Source organism: Drosophila yakuba, chromosome 2L (genome assembly GCF_016746365.2).
Source record: "Drosophila yakuba strain Tai18E2 chromosome 2L, Prin_Dyak_Tai18E2_2.1, whole genome shotgun sequence".
Taxonomy (NCBI): Eukaryota; Metazoa; Arthropoda; class Insecta; order Diptera; family Drosophilidae; genus Drosophila; species Drosophila yakuba.
Window position 1 is genome coordinate 29,186,332 of NC_052527.2, and position 15,980 is coordinate 29,202,311.

At 42.6% G+C, this 15,980-nt stretch overlaps 1 long non-coding RNA gene across 2 annotated transcripts; it reads left to right on the forward strand.

Annotated features, from left to right (window-relative positions):
• The first annotated feature begins 2,475 nt into the window (after nt 1-2,475).
• On the forward strand, nt 2,476-3,461 carry LOC120320722. 2 transcript variants are annotated; one of them, XR_005560251.2, is made up of 3 exons: nt 2,476-2,768; nt 2,825-2,948; nt 3,007-3,461. It is a non-coding gene; the product is annotated as an uncharacterized LOC120320722 (long non-coding RNA). The 2 variants fall into 2 exon arrangements; XR_005560250.2 differs by having other exon boundaries at nt 2,489-2,763.
• The last annotated feature ends 12,519 nt before the right edge of the window (nt 3,462-15,980 follow it).

The following is a 15,980-nucleotide window of genomic DNA, read 5'->3' on the forward strand; positions in this document are numbered from 1 at the left end:
TTATAAGCTGTCAGTTTTGGTCCCGATCCAAAGTTACGACGCCCAAGAAACAATAGTGCAACAGTAGTGCAGTCACCCTGACCGCCACTGTACAAAACTCGGACTAGCAAAAGATATTGAGGGATTTTGCGTACCTCAAGTCCCGCTTTAACTGAAGAAACAAAATTTTTTAATTTATATAAAGTTTGTTAATTTAAACTCAATTCGGGCGTTGAAGTTTTTTACGGTTTATGGTCGTTAGAGTGGGCGTGAGAGTGCCTTATCTATAAAAATTAAAAATATAAATAATAAATTTAAAAACATTCAAAAAATTGTTCAAAAGTGTGTGCCTGGCATTTTTGGGCGGTGTGTGGGGCATGACAATACGCTTGCGATGCGTCTATTTGAAATCTGCATGGTTTATCTCAACTTTTGTATTTCCTGAAATCGGAGCGGTTATACGGACATGACCAAATCGACTCGGCTATTGTTTCTAATTCTGATCGGAATCTCTTCCTTCTACCTACTATTACAATCTTTTCAACGAATCTATTTACTTTATGGGTAACAGGTACAATATATTAATACGTATAAGAATTAGCTCAGACCAATAGAATATGTTGTAAACTGAGACAATAATCCATCAGGCACAGTTTTAGTTTTAAGAACATTGAGTTTTACATTAGCTGCAATTAAAAATTACCAGTTCAAATATTCTTCCCTTTCTATAGATTAAAATTCTAAATGATGCTTCAGCTAAAATTATTTTATATATAATAACAAAAAATTAAATACTTTTGAATTTCCTATTGTAAATTTATTTGGAAAAAAGTAATTAACCCTATTTGAAAGTAGTAGACGTTGACGAATATAATTATGCCTTGCTAAACGACAATAATATTGGAATCGATCATTTAAGTAATGAAGAAAAAACTGGACTTCATTATGACGAAATATTTTAAAACTAAGTATGATGACTTTCGAGAATGATATCAAACATTTTATGAAAACATACCACAAGAACCAATATATAGAAGACCATAGGAAGTCCATATAGAAGACCTACACTTACGACCAGAAGTAGAAAAACAAATTAAATAAATAATAAAACAAGGTATCATCAGATAATCCGATGGAGTTCAATTGTAATGGTACCCAGCATATTCGTTTGGCTATTGATTGCTCAACAAAATAACTAGCAATGATAAATTTCCATAGCTTAGTATATCAAATTCTCACGGCGCAAACGAATAGATCGAAAAGGGGACCACCGAAGAAGAAGAACAGCAAGCCGGGGCGTCGTGGGCATGTGTTGTTTATTTGGGAGCATACATGAGACTAATTGTAGCTTAACACTAGAGCGGCGCTCTTACCCACTTTACATCGCTAAAGCGGGCTCGGGTGATCGGGGTGCGCTTGGAGAGCGAGAGCGTATGTGTGTAAGAGGGGCGAGCGCGGACGAGAGCGAAAGCTCTGTGCGCAGAGGCCGTCAGTGGCCCCTCACATAAACATTCCGCCCCCCGTTGCAATCACCCGGGTTTGCAACATGGTCATTGCTATGGCTGGTGGCAGGCTCCGGACACGACCCATCCGAAAATAGTGCTCTGGACCACCGGCAGTCCCTCCCGGATCTTCAGGAAGCCTGGCTGCATCACTCACGGATACAGGTCCGCTCCCAGGACCACGGAGATCGTTGCAGGTAGGTAGAAACGCTCGGTCGGCCAAGGAAATGTCCCGGAAGTGGGCCCGCACTGTCTCGGTCAGCTCCCGGATTGGAGTGCGAATGCGCACGTGGGACTCGACTTCAAAACCAGCTCGAACCGGACGCTGTTGTCCCGTTTGGAGCTCACGGTGGCCGAGCGTGCACGGGTCGATGAGCGCCGCCGTGTCGAAGACCTGAGTCCCGGTATTAATCCGCACCATAGCAGTCGGTAGCAGGTTGACGCTGTGTCGCTGTAACAGGGACGACAGCGACGGAGCAGAGGATGCACTCGCGGTCTACTCGGACGGGCGGCGGAAAACTGCCTTGGCGCAACGGACGAACGCCGTCGGGCGACGGGAGCCCGACGGAGCGGCTGGAGAACGCCGTGGAGCGGCGGACGGGAGCCGAGGAGCGGCTGGAGGCCGTGGAGTGCGTGACGAGTTCGCGGCCTGTGGCTCTACGGCCGGCGCGCCTACTGACGCGACTGGCGCTCAAAGAGGTCCAGCATCGTGTGAATCCTGCCCGCACGTTTTGCAGCAGTCCCCTCGCCGACACGATCCGTCGGAGTGTTCGTGGGCCAGACAGTTCGGGCAGTACCGATTGGCGAGACAGGCCTTAGCCGCTTCCCGCGCACTCATGCGCAGAAATCGGTGGCATTTCCGTAACGGGTGGATCATTAAGGAGCATTAAGTACATCTGCTTTCCAAATGTGGTGGCGCTGTGCGGACGTGGAACATCGTGCTTGATATGACTGGAGGAATTGGATAGATCGGATTATCTGTGGTTGTAATGGTTGGCCTTGGAGAAAATTAATTAAAGTTCAAAAGAATATTTAAAATTACGGCTTACGCGCCCTACGATATTCAAACTCCTTCTCCAGACCTAGTTGATAACAATCAGGCGATCAAGGTTGCCATCTGATCCTCGCAATCGATTTATCGATTATAAAAAACTATCTTTTCCGACCCAAGCCGCGTGTGTCCCGAAAAAGTGCATAGAAACTTTAGAAAAATCTAACGGCATCCGCGACCTAATCAGCTAATTTAGCTAACAGGCGCACACCCGCCAATCCCGAGCTAAAAGTACGGTAAATAATTTGAGACACAAAGCATCGCGAAATTGATTTACTCTTGTCCCGTATAGAAGGCCCAATACCGCGTGCTATCACGGCTGGCTGCTCCGGCATTGCCTTACATAAAGGACTTAGGATTAAATTCAACTATATCAGTCAAACATAGGGCAGCTCTACCTCCCATTTTCATCATCGGTAAATAGTTTCCATATAGTGAAAACTTTCGGTCTCTTAAAAACACCATTTCTTACAGTCGGCCCCGTTCAAGCCTTACAAAAGGGCTAGCAACAACCCTTTCGACCCAGCAGCTATTTTTAGCGTGGTCGCAGCAACACAATTCAAGCTTTAACTTCGTCGCCTGTTGTTGTTATCCTACCCGCGCTATTCAAGGCGGCTGAGCAGCGCGAAGGTAAGATCAACGTCCACAACTGCGACGAGGGAGGAATCTTCGCCAGGCCAGGATCGACAGATACTTAAAAACCAAGATAAACCCCTTTGCCATTTGACTAAATTTTATTTTTATTAAAGCTTTTAGGCTAGTGTTGGCGCTTTTGTTGAAAAAGAAATATTAAAGTTAAAGTTTTTCTGAGCACATTCTTTTCTCCTCTGCCACGAAAATGTAAACAATTATAAATATGTAGACGCAGAACGCATAGAATGCGGAGAAGTTGAAGAGAGACATATTAAATGCGAGGATAAAAACAAAAACAAGAAAAATTCAGTCAAAAATTAAGCGGTTTGTGGGCGTTAGAGTGGGCGTGGGTACACGAATCAATAGACTTGCGCTTCGTCTATGTCCCTGGAGTCTTAATGCTTAATCTCAACTTTCCAGCTTTTTGTAGTTCCTGAGATCTCAGCGTTCATACGGACGGACAACAGACGGACAGACAGACGGACGGACAGACGGACATGGCCAAATCAACTTGGCCATTCATCCTGATCAAGAACATATCTGCTATCAGCTTCCTTCTGCCTGTTACGTACTTTTCAACGAGTCTAGTATACCCTTTTACTCTACGAGTAACGGGTATAAACACAAAGAAAAGCAAATTATTAAGTCAACCTAATGAATGAATGTGAATGAGCTGTCCGTTGTATACTGCCCCAATCCAATTGCCCACGGCTGACGGTATAGAGCATTTAAGCTCCGTCCGTGATTTTGTTTTGTTTTGATGTGCTGGATTGCAACTAAGCTTGCGCCTAAATGACTGTAATAATGATCGTTTAGGAAGTTCTCATAGGGAATCTCGCCTTTAGTTAATTGATAATGCGCATTGTCTTCTTCGTTCGCTGTTGTTGTTGTCCTGCGGTTATATTTGTCTATCATAATAAAAGATACCAAATGATCATTAACTAAGATAAGAATATGCTAAGGAACGATGCGCTTAGTAGGAAAATAGTAACGAAGGCAACTATGAAACCCAAAGAAGTATAGACATTTGAATCAAATTAAGATTATATAGTATATTAAAATCTTACTTAAATATTAATTCTTATAATTCTTAATTAATTTTGAATCAATAATTAATAATGAAACAACGCAAACGTAATCATGTCATACATCTGAAATTTTGTTTACGTTATGCTTTCTGAAAATTATTGAATAAATAATTATGTACTTCATATCTTGATCCGCACAATTATGAGTGAGTAGATGAAATTCTTTCGCGACCTTGGGATTTGAATTATTTGATCAGCTACAATATGTCAGGAGCAGATAATGATGCCTTGTGTTAATACTTTTGTTCAGTGTAGGCAACCATTACCTGTGCAATCATACAAAACCCTTTAAAGATTAAACTTTGCTGTTACTTTTAAGTGACTTGTGCATTAACAATATTTGCCTACATTAAATCCAAATAACGGAAGCTGCCGCTGATTGCTGCTGTTGCCATGGCTGCTAAAAGTTCTGGAAACGTAACCGCTAATGCAAACAGGGTGACATTTTTGAGGAGGCGACTGCCATATAACAAAGTAGAACGATTCTGGAGTGGAGATTCTTTATCAAGTTTTCGTTGACTTCATTTAGCGATACCGTTCTGCGTCTGCTGTCTGAGGTTGGATCTGATCGATGATCTGCAACAATCATTTTGGAAAATTCTGAGCGAGCTTTAAGAGCTTGATTTGGATGAAACTGAAAGCGATTTTATTGAGGTATTTAAATGTTCTCATAAGGCTTAAATCCTCAGTTCGTGGGGAGATATCAAAGCGCGCCTCACAAGTCCTGTTTACGAGGATAAAAGATAGCCATCCTAACCTCACAAACATAGAAAAGCTGCAGCGCTTACGATCCTGTTTGAGGGACACGGCGTTAGAGAAACCGTTTGCTCACTTTAGGAGGGCACCTATGCTATAGCTTTGAAGTTGTTACAAAAGATTCTGGGACTAGGGGCAGTGCAGAGTGGTTAAGTTTTAATGCTTCGTAAGCTGTCCGGTCATTTCAACGGTCATATAAGCGGTCTAAACGGATTCTCGCAGCCGCCAGTTGTTGTCAACATTGGAGAAAACAATTAGTCCACGGCACCTCAGCTTTATATATGCGGATCAGCTTAATATCGTGCTCTCTTGTTAGGTTATGCTGTTCGTTGTTGTTGTACTATTCTTACTCTCGTTTTCGTACCCCATGCATGAGCATCGCTGCCAAATTTCTCAAAGAAAAAAGTAAATATCATCGCTTTATTATTCCCAAAGACTCGTGTCAGTATTCCGAAATTCCCTACAAAACTCTATCCATTAAACAGATTAAACCGATGGAGCTTCCAGTATCACTCCCTTGCCTTGCCAACGAAAAGCAAATGTAAATGGCCACACAGAATGTGACGATCTCCATTAAGATTATGTTGTGCTAACGCCTGTATAAGCTGTACCTGAATCCGTCAAACCGAATGTGCCAGGGCTTAATTATACTCGGCACTTTCTCTGTGGAACACTGTTGCACTGTGGAACTTGATTTGTTCCCACGTTGAGAATTTTAATGAATATTCTGGTAAACTGTTTCTGCAGTCAGCTTGTGTTGCGTTGTTTCTAGATCGTTTGTGACTGCAAGAGCATTTTCAGCTTTGTATAAGCGTGCTAAATAAAAAAGGCTACGAATGGGGGTCTGGGAATAGAGGGTCTGAACCGGTTTCACTCCACAGAATTATCTGAAAATTCCTTTCGTGCTTGTCAACGACATATTGGCAGTACATCTTTGAGATGTCACCTGAGAGTATCTAGCGGTTAAGTCAAAATTAAAGCCAGTTCGTACTTCGCCCAAAGTGGATTATAATACGATTATCAGAACTCAGAGGTACTGTATTTTCGTAATGTTCTCTGAGAGCACCGCATTGTGCTTCTAAGCAATACCCTGCCAAGGATTGTGTCGATAAGCATAAGTATGTGTGTAGGTTTTGTGCATTTGCCAATGCGGATGATATTGGCTCTGCGTTCTTACATCGTAAGTTGTTGCACGACACGTAGTTGAAATCATTGATTAGGTAAGCCAAGGCAATTCTGGGCTCTTTAAGATTAACGGACTGACCAGTATCGCCCTACTTTGCATTCGTGTATCCGGCACTGGGCTTTGCTTTTACTTATAATATAAGTGTTATTTACATATAATACTTTTTTGGGTCAAATATATGAAATCACATTATGTAGTTTAGCTTAGAATTTAATAACATAAATAAATAAAAATTCATTAATTATATATTATAAACCAAAAAAAAAGCAAACATAAAAACCTCTTTCGACCTTGAAGACAGCCAATAAATGCTAGCCGTCTTTCCGTTCTAAATATTTTTTTTTCGGATTGTAAAATTAAATTCAGTTTCTGTTCTAGTAAATATGATGTTTAAGTCTGATCCAACTGGGTTAGGCCACTTATTTAATATTACAAAACAAAAATTCCATTTCTTTGCTGATATGGAGCTTGCGTCTACAAAACTTTAGCAAAACTTAGGACTCTTATAAGCTGTCAGTTTTGGTCCCGATCCAAAGTTACGACGCCCAAGAAACAATAGTGCAACAGTAGTGCAGTCACCCTGACCGCCACTGTACAAAACTCGGACTAGCAAAAGATATTGAGGGATTTTGCGTACCTCAAGTCCCGCTTTAACTGAAGAAACAAAATTTTTTAATTTATATAAAGTTTGTTAATTTAAACTCAATTCGGCGCGTTGAAGTTTTTTACGGTTTATGGTCGTTAGAGTGGGCGTGAGAGTGCCTTATCTATAAAAATTAAAAATATAAATAATAAATTTAAAAAACATTCAAAAAATTGTTCAAAAGTGTGTGCCTGGCATTTTTGGGCGGTGTGTGGGGCATGACAATACGCTTGCGATGCGTCTATTTGAAATCTGCATGGTTTATCTCAACTTTTGTATTTCCTGAAATCGGAGCGGTTATACGGACATGACCAAATCGACTCGGCTATTGTTTCTAATTCTGATCGGAATCTCTTCCTTCTACCTACTATTACAATCTTTTCAACGAATCTATTTACTTTATGGGTAACAGGTACAATATATTAATACGTATAAGAAATTAGCTCAGACCAAATAGAATATGTTGTAAACTGAGACAATAATCCATCAGGCACAGTTTTAGTTTTAAGAACATTGAGTTTTACATTAGCTGCAATTAAAAATTACCAGTTCAAATATTCTTCCCTTTCTATAAGATTAAAATTCTAAATGATGCTTCAGCTAAAATTTATTTTATATATAATAACAAAAAATTAAATACTTTTGAATTTCCTATTGTAAATTTATTTGGAAAAAAGTAATTAACCCTATTTGAAAGTAGTAGACGTTGACGAATATAATTATGCCTTGCTAAACGACAATAATATTGGAATCGATCATTTAAGTAATGAAGAAAAAACTGGACTTCATTATGACGAAATATTTTAAAACTAAGTATGATGACTTTCGAGAATGATATCAAACATTTTATGAAAACATACCACAAGGAACCAATATATAGAAGACCATAGGAAGTCCATATAGAAGACCCTACACTTACGACACAGAAGTAGAAAAACAAAATTAAATAAATAATAAAACAAGGTATCATCAGATAATCCGATGGAGTTCAATTGTAATGGTACCCAAGCATATTCGTTTGGCTATTGATTGCTCAACAAAATAACTAGCAATGATAAATTTCCATAGCTTAGTATATCAAATTCTCACGGCGCAAACGAATAGATCGAAAAGGGGACCACCGAAGAAGAAGAACAGCAAGCCGGGGCGTCGTGGGCATGTGTTGTTTATTTGGGAGCATACATGAGACTAATTGTAGCTTAACACTAGAGCGGCGCTCTTACCCACTTTACATCGCTAAAGCGGGGCTCGGGTGATCGGGTGCGCTTGGAGAGCGAGAGCGTATGTGTGTAAGAGGGGCGAGCGCGGACGAGAGCGAAAGCTCTGTGCGCAGAGGCCGTCAGTGGCGCCCTCACATAAACATTCCCGCCCCCCGTTGCAATCACCCGGGTTGCAACATGGTCATTGGCTATGGCTGGTGGCAGGCTCCGGACACGACCCATCCGAAAATAGTGCTCTGGACCACCGGCAGTCCCTCCCGGATCTTCAGGAAGCCTGGCTGCATCACTCACGGATACAGGTCCGCTCCCAGGACCACGGAGATCGTTGCAGGTAGGTAGAAACGCTCGTCGGCCAAGGAAAATGTCCGGAAGTGGGCCCGCACTGTCTCGGTCAGCTCCCGGATTGGAGTGCGAATGCGCACGTGGGACTCGACCTTCAAAACCAGCTCGAACCGGACGCTGTTGTCCCGTTTGGAGCTCACGGTGGCCGAGCGTGCACGGGTCGATGAGCGCCGCCGTGTCGAAGACCTGAGTCCCGGTATTAATCCGCACCATAGCAGTCGTAGCAGGTTGACGCTGTGGTCGCTGTAACAGGGACGACAGCGACGGAGCAGAGGATGCACTCGGGCGGTCTACTCGGACGGGCGGCGAAAACTGCCTTGGCGGCAACGGACGAACGCCGTCGGGCGACGGGAGCCCGACGGAGCGGCTGGAGAACGCCGTGGAGCGGCGGACGGGAGCCGAGGAGCGGCTGGAGGCCGTGGAGTGGCTGACGAGTTCCGCGGGCCTGTGGCTCTACGGCCGGCGCGCCTACTGACGCGACTGGCGCTCAAAGAGGTCCAGCATCGTGTGATGATCCTGGCCCGCACGTTTTGCAGCAGTCCCCTCGCCGACACGATCCGTCCGGAGTGTTCGTGGGCCAGACAGTTCGGGGCAGTACCGATTGGCGAGGACAGGCCTTAGCCGCTTCCCGGCACTCATGCGCAGAAATCGGTGGCATTTCCGTAACGGGTGGATCATTAAGGAGCATTAAGTACATCTGCTTTCCAATGTGGTGGCGCGTGCGGACGTGGGAGACATCGTGCTTTGATATGACTGGAGGAATTGGATAGAGAGAGAAGCGAAAATAAGTACTGGTAAAACTACGAATTGGACTAACTACACAACGACACAGTGACGAGTGGACAGGCAATGTGACCTAAGCCAAGGTGTTCTGGGATCGACAGCGTCATTCTGGTGCTGGTCCAGCGAGTCCTCGAGGGCGCAGGTAACTCGTGTGGAGAAGGCGGATACCCTCCGTGGGTCTGCTGAATGGACTTGGAGTGTCAACACCCAACCAAAAATTGGTTTCCTGGTCGGAAAGGGATCCACATATGTTTATTTTTGCAGTTGCCCAGGAGAATAGACGAAAGAATGTCTGCTCCTATCAGGACATTAATCTGGGAGCTTTTCAAAGAACTTGGGGTCCGCAAGGGGATGTCCGGAAGATCCCTAAGAAAATCTTGTGGAATTGGATACGACGGCAGATTTTCCGGCCAGGTACGGAAGAACATGGGCTGCGGTCTCTAACTGTAGCCCCAGGTCTGGAATGCGATCGGAATCGAAAAATTACACATTTTAGTGACGTGACGGTCACGGTCTGAAGGTTGCTTCGGACCCTTAAGCTCTTGGCTTTCTAGCTTTTATAGTTCCTGAGATCTCGACGTTCATACGGATAAACAGACGGACAGACGGACGGACATGGCCAGATCGACCCGGCTATTGATCCTGATCAAGAATATATATACTTTATATGGTCGGAAACGCTTCTTCTGCCTGTTACATACTTTTCAACGAATCTAGTATACCCTTTTTACTCTACGAGTAACGGGTATAACAATTCAAAGATATAAACAGACTCGTAAAGGATATTTATTAAATGATTTTCATGAAAACATTAAAGACCTGCAAACGAGTGTACAATTGACAAGAGTATGAATATTTAATACTTAAATATTACAACACGGCGAGTTAGAGAACCCAAACTTTACATTTGTTAAGTAGCCAGACTAAAAACACTTTTATTTAATCACATATAACCAACTTAATTTTAAGAAGAACAAAAATACAGAATTTTAAAATACCTACAATACATAGACCGTCAAATAACAATAACAACAAGTATTTTATAAGTAATGAAATAAGAAATATTTTTTTTTAGAAAAGCTCACCAAATTCATTAGCAAACATATTAAACCAAAAATGTATAGTCACTAATCATCCCTTATAATCAGTTAGTAAAATTCCAACACACATTTGTATCAGAAAATGAATTTATAAAAGTAAAGCCTAATACTCGTATTATCATCACATTGTAACATATAATTTAAATATACCGCAAACTGAACAAGATTGCGAAATGTTTCACAAATCCATGCAGGCAACAATGTAATAAAATTAACCAACGCACTATAGAAATAAAGAATACAGTATTAACAAATTAAAATAAAAAGAGAACGCTATAGTCGAGTTTCCCGACTATCTGATACCCCTTACTCAGTTTTGGAGGTGCGAAGGAGAGACTTTACAGACAGTTTTTTGTTTGTGGGAGTTAAAGTGGCAAATCGAGAAAAACTAACAAGACTAACAAAGATGTAAAAAGATATTAAAACCTTTTTCAAAAATGTGGGCGTGGCAGTTTTGGGGGTTTTGTGGGCGTTAGAGTGGGCGAAGCAAAAAGTTTTTTTGCAGATCAAGAAAAAAAATTACAATACTTATAAAAAATTAAAAAATATCAAAAGACTTTTAAAATTGTGGGCGTAGCAGCTTTGAAGGTTTGTTTGGGTTAGGTTGGGCGTGGCAAAAAGGATTTTTGCAATAGATAGAAATTTACCAGACAAATGAAAAATTGAAAAACTATCAAAATATTTTTTAAAAGTGTGGGCGTGGCAGTTTTGGGCGGTTTGTGGGTGTAAGAGTGGGCGTGGCAACATGAATCAAGAAGCTTGCGATGCGTCTATGCCTCTGAAGTCTGCATGCTTAGTCTCAACTTTCTAGCTTTTGTAGTTCCCGAGATCTCAGCGTTCATACGGACGGGCAGACGGACATGGTCAATATCGACTGGGGCTATTGATCCTGATCAAGAATGTATATACTTTATATGGTCGGAAACGCTTCCTTTTGCCTGTTACATACCTTTGAACGAATATAGTATACCCTTTTCCTTTACTAGTAACGGGTGTCTAAGTTACGGGGCTTGGACTGTAACCCGCTCTCCGCTCCCTCTTACGCTCTCTCGCTCTTCACCACAGAGTCTCCAAGGAGTCTCCGCTGCGCTTGGGAGAGCCTAGCTAATTAAAATAAGCTTCAGTGTAAAAACTATTACATACGATTAACCACACGCCCGGTCGCGACCGCGCAATTACGAAAAGTCTAGTGTTCGCTTTTTTTTGAGTGTTTGTATTTCAGCATATTTGAAAAATTCCAGGACAGCAGCCCCCTACAACCCAAAATTTTTGATCCATTCGAGCCGGATCACCTGGATTTTCAAGTTTGTCCAAAAGCGAACAAATTAGAAGATAAGTACGAAATTTCCATTCCTTTTAATTACCGGTCTGCAGCAAAAGGTTCGAAAATCCACATTCGTTCAATTTGCTGTAAGATTTTATTGTCAAATCTAACGGATTTTCTCCGACAAAAGGCAATTAAAGAAAAGTACTTATTCATTCCCACGGGCGCCGCCATATTACCCACCGTTCTTTTTTCACCCTCATTCGTGAAAATTTCTAAGTCCAAATTTCCGAATATATTTAAATATTCATCCAGTCCGAAAAGTGCAAAATTCCAAATGTGAAAAAGTGAACTTGGAATCTCAAACAAAATATTATAGTGGATCCTAAGGCGCACCCCATGTTCTGGAGTGGCCGCTGCCCGACCCTTCCGCGATCCCATTGGATCAAGTTTCAAGTTCAGTGAAAATTTCTAAGTCCAAAGCTCTACCAAAAGTGGCAAAAATTCTGTTCTCGTTTCACTGTGTCCAACGCAAGCCAAATTCTTTTCACAACACATTTTTGCTTTAACTCCGCAGTCCACTTAATACAATTTGCCTTGCTATCGAAGAATACAATAACGAAACAAACAACACATACCCTCTGGCCATTCCAAATAAAATATTTATTAAACATTTACCCGCCAGTTCCATATATTACATCAACATATACTACATCTATATATATTGCATATATTACATCTACATATATCACATATACATTACATACATATATTATATCCACATATATCACGTATACATTACATTCACATATATTACCGACATACATTGCGCATATTGTCTGCATTCCTTTTTTCTATTCTATTTTAACAAATAAATTTTTCAATATTTATTAAATTATTTTTTAAATTTTCAAAAAAATTTAAAAAAAAAACTAAACGACAATAATTTTTTTTTTTTTCATCCATAAATAAATAATACGACCGCCAAATATAAGTCGTTCACCCGACAAATATTTTTTCCTGTATTGCTTGGATATTAATTTGTGTTTGTTTTAGAAGTACTTACAACGCGGAGAAAGGACTCCAATTCTACCATTCCATTTTCTCAGTTTCCAGTTGTGAACAAAAAAATAAAATTTTCTACGTTCTAATAAACATTTTTTTTCACAGTGTTCCACATTCCAAGTGTTCCAACCGTAAATCAGGTGGACCTAATTACCATAAATCACAGGTCATTTATACAATTCGCTGTTCACTCCGAGTCACCTGTCCAATTAGTCGAAACTACGGCGTTTCCACTTCGTAAATTTTAAATCTCACCCATTACATCCTATACGGTCTTTTTCCGCTGCTTTATACCGTTCACCGCGGCAAGCTTAAATTTATTAAGTGCAGTCTAAGGAATCTGTCTACATATTCAAAAGTGTGACCGGGCTCCAAATCCGCTTCCCTTCCATTTCGCATTTCTTCGATTATGCCCATCGGGGACGAAAAGAGGAAATTGTCCGCTGACAAACCCAGGTCTATTTTTTCACCACAAGGGCCCAAGAGAGTAAGAATCCCAAGCATTTCGGTGAAGCGCTAGCCAAATTCATTTCGGTTTCTGACCGCTTAAGCGAATTTGAGGCTCAGATTAACACTCCGGAATCCGCAGCTCCAACCGTCACGATGCTCAGCGTCCGTCGCGACCAAGTCCGAACCCTATGGGAAGCAGCAGCAGGCAACATGCCTATTCTCAGGGCTAAATACAGTTATTGCTATGCAGTCTATGAAAGGTGTGTTGCCCAGCTCGTTGATAAAATCGAGCAGGGCACGTCTCAGTCCATCCCAGCCGCCCCAGGCCTACATTTCCTCTGGCTGTCGGTTGCCTCCATGCAATACGGAAGTTTTCGCAGGCGACTATCTGCGCTGGCCGACTTTTCGGGATCTTTTTACAGCCATTTATATCAATAATCCACGGCTGACTCCGGTAGTCATTCCATTTAAATGCCAAAACAAGTGGCGACGCGCATGCCATTGTTTCGATTTCGCCTCTCACCAACGGGGGTTTCCGCTCTGCGTGGGAAAACCTAATAGAGCGTTTCGAAAATAAACGATTGTTGGTAAACAGTCAATTGAAAAATACTGTTTAATGTGCAGTCGATACCACAGGAATCTGGGGCGGCCTTGAAGGTACTTCAAAGTACTGTTCAAGGTTGCTTGACTGCCTTAGAACTGTCAGGCATCAACACTGAGAACTGGGACTGCCTGCTGGTATATCTGTGTTCATCCAAGCTCCCGAAGATAACTCTCTCCTTATGGGAGCAGTCGCTCCATAAGAAAGCCGACATCCGACATGGGCAGAGCTGAACACCTTCCTCACAGAACGTCATGGAACCCTAGAGGCCATCGATGATGTGAGATCGTCCGTACCAAGTCAGTCGCACTCCAAAGCGATGAACTCAAGTGGGCCCTCTAGAAAACTAATTCCAATGAGACGAAAGTGGCTCCAAAATCGAAAAGTTGCGACTTGTGCAACAAGGAAAACCATCCTGTCCGTGTATGTCCGCGTTTTCTCCAAATGTCGGTTGACGACCGGTCAGCCTACATAAAACGGAAGCAGTTATGCTTAAACTGCTTTGCAAATGGACATCAGCTTCATGAGTGCAAAAGCACGCACAATTGTTTTACTTGCCGTGGCCGGCATCACACGTTGTTGCACCGAAACAACCCTTTTCCAGTAATTCAAGCCCTTCAAATCCTGCAAGGCCAATTTCCGCTAATCAGGCCAATTTCGTTCCAAATGAGCAAGCCGGTGTTCAAAATTAGTTCGCCACGGGCTCAAGAGCTATCCTTCTTGGCACTGCCGTAATCATATTTCCCATCTTGGCACTAACTTTAAGGCACGCGCCCTGATCGACTCCGGATCAGAGGCAACATTCGTAACCGAGCGACTCTTCAGTCGGCCTATGTCCTCCTCAACTAGCCGGAAATCTGCCTTTCTACCCAATTTCGCAAAATTTCCTTCGGGATCTTCCCGATTTTCCACTGGCGGATCCAAAATTCTATGAGAGCGCACAAATAGATGTCCTTATCGGAGCCGACATTCTGGCTTCGGTGCTTCTGAGTGGAGCAAAAACCAACATCTGTGGCTCTCTCTTGGGGCAAGAGACCATTTTCGGCTGGGTACTAACTGGGCCAGTGTCAGCCTCAGCCAAAGCAGAATTTCCTCCTTTCGACGCAGATCTCCCACGCGTACGATAATTCACTGGACAAACTACTCACAAAATTTTGGGAGATGGAGAATATACCAACAAAGTTCCTAAAAGAAGAATTTCCTTCAAACGACCACGAGAAACGAGTGCGGCAAATATGTCGTTACTCTGCCTTTTCGCGACCAAGAACATATTGGTTCCGGCTAGGGCAATTTTAGGTCTTTCGCGTTGGCTCAGTTTTTAAGAAATGAGCATCGTCTTTTTAGAGATGAGGCCTTAAAAGCGAGATACGATTCGTGATCCAGGAATATCTCGACTTAAAGCACATGCAACAATTCTTCCTACCCATGATTGCAACGCCTATTATATGCCACATCACGCCAGTCTTAAAACGCAGAGCGTAACTACTAAACTCCGTGTAGTATTCAATGCATTCAGCCCTTCAATGGACCTCCAACCAAAAGGAAGTTTTAGCGGCCATTCAGAGCAACCATCTATTAAATACTGATTTTCTCAAGATCGATGCAGAAAGCACTGCCAAAACACTCGGTATTCGCTGGAAGGCATCCTCCGACGAATTCTTCTTCGTCCCGCCAAGTCCTGTCCCAAATTGCCAAATTGTTCGACCCTGCAGGCTGGTTAGCGCCATTTATCGTTCGAGCTAAAATTTTCATGCAGGAGATTTGGCTGGCAGGAGCTTGGGTGGGACGAAAACATTCCAAATGAGCTTTTTCAGCGATGGCTTAATTTCTCCGAAGTTATTCGGTTTTAGAGCAGATACGCATTCCACGCTGGCTATCGTTTCATCCAGATTTCAAGGTCGAGCATCATGGCTTTTGCGATGCATCGCAAAAGGCTTATGGGGCGGCAATATATGTCCGCGTAGAAGTGGGAGCTCCATTATGGTGCAACTCCTAACCGCGAAAACCCGGGTAGCACCAGTCAAAACGGTTTTGCTCCCAAGACTGGAGCTGAGCGGAGCGTTATTGCTTTTCGAAATGGCTGCAGCAATCATTCCACATATGCCTACGATCAACTCCGAACTTTACTGCTGGACGGACTCCACGATAGTGCTTGCATGGTTAGGCAAGCCAGCGTGCCAGTGGACCACATTTGTAGCCAATAGGGTGACGAAGATCGCCCAGGCCACAAAAACAGAGAATTGGTCTCATGTTCAATCTGAGCATAATCCAGCAGACCTGGCAAGTAGAGGAGTTTCCTCCAAGATCTAGCCGATAG